Here is a 1,040-nt window from a genome sequence, read left to right as displayed (position 1 = left end):
ACATTACTATCCCCTGAAAATCTGTAAAAGCCCACTGCAGACCAATCACACAGGAATCTCTGGAGGTTCTTCCCACCCCACCACCTCCTTGGTACTTTCATAAGCTCCCCAGCCCTGTGACGGGCAGGCCACAGTTGAGAAGCTCTTAGTTGGCTCATAGCATTGAGGGAGCACCACTCATGAATCATTCCTCCTGTAGTGGATTGAATTATGTCCCCCCAAAACTCACTGAAGCTTGAATTGTGTCCCCAAGTTTTGTGTATTAGAAACTTCTTCTCCACTGTGACTGTTAAGAGGGTGGGAAACCCTATCATGGTAATTGAAAGGTGGAGCCTTGAAGAGGTGAGTGGATTGTGGACCATGCCTTAGTTAATGGATTAATAATGGTGGTCAGGGGCGTGGTTCTGAGGGCTTTAAAAGGAGAGAGAAGAGAGTCTGTCTCTCTCTCTCTCTCTCTGCTTCCACCATCTTGCAATGTGAGACCCCTGGGTCACTGTCGCCACCACCAAATGGACTTTGGACTTCCCAGCCTCAGAAACTATAAGCAATCAATTTCGTTTTTCTTTATAAATCACCCAGTTTCAGGTATTTTGTTGTAAGCAAAAGAAACGAGCTAATACACTTCCCTATAGCCATATCTGGATTCTCCTGAGGCCTGAGGGGCTTCATGAAAGGAGGGACTAACTCCACACACCGTCTTCAGCCCTGTGGAGCAGGCTTCCCTAGTGGGGCAGGGGTCGCACAAGGCTGACAGCCTCTACCTAGCTGTGGTCACAGACACACCCTGGACCTCCTTCTGGGGACCCTGAAGTGGTTAATACTGGAGCAAGTCTCCATTAGCCATAAGGAGTGCCTGCCAAAACCAATGTTTCTTTTAAACAAGTAACGTTTTATTTTATTTTCAATAAAAAGATTTTTTAAAAGAAAAAAATAAAATAAACAAGTAAGGTTTCAAGGCATATTCTGAAGAGCTAATGGTGTGGTCATTGTCCTAATGGACTTTTTTTTTTTTTTTTTTTTTTTTTTTTTTTTTTTTTTTT

This window comes from Galeopterus variegatus, unplaced genomic scaffold (genome assembly GCF_000696425.1).
Source record: "Galeopterus variegatus unplaced genomic scaffold, G_variegatus-3.0.2 Scaffold4035, whole genome shotgun sequence".
In the NCBI taxonomy this organism is placed as follows: Eukaryota; Metazoa; Chordata; class Mammalia; order Dermoptera; family Cynocephalidae; genus Galeopterus; species Galeopterus variegatus.
Note: the sequence above shows the minus strand (reverse complement) of the source record.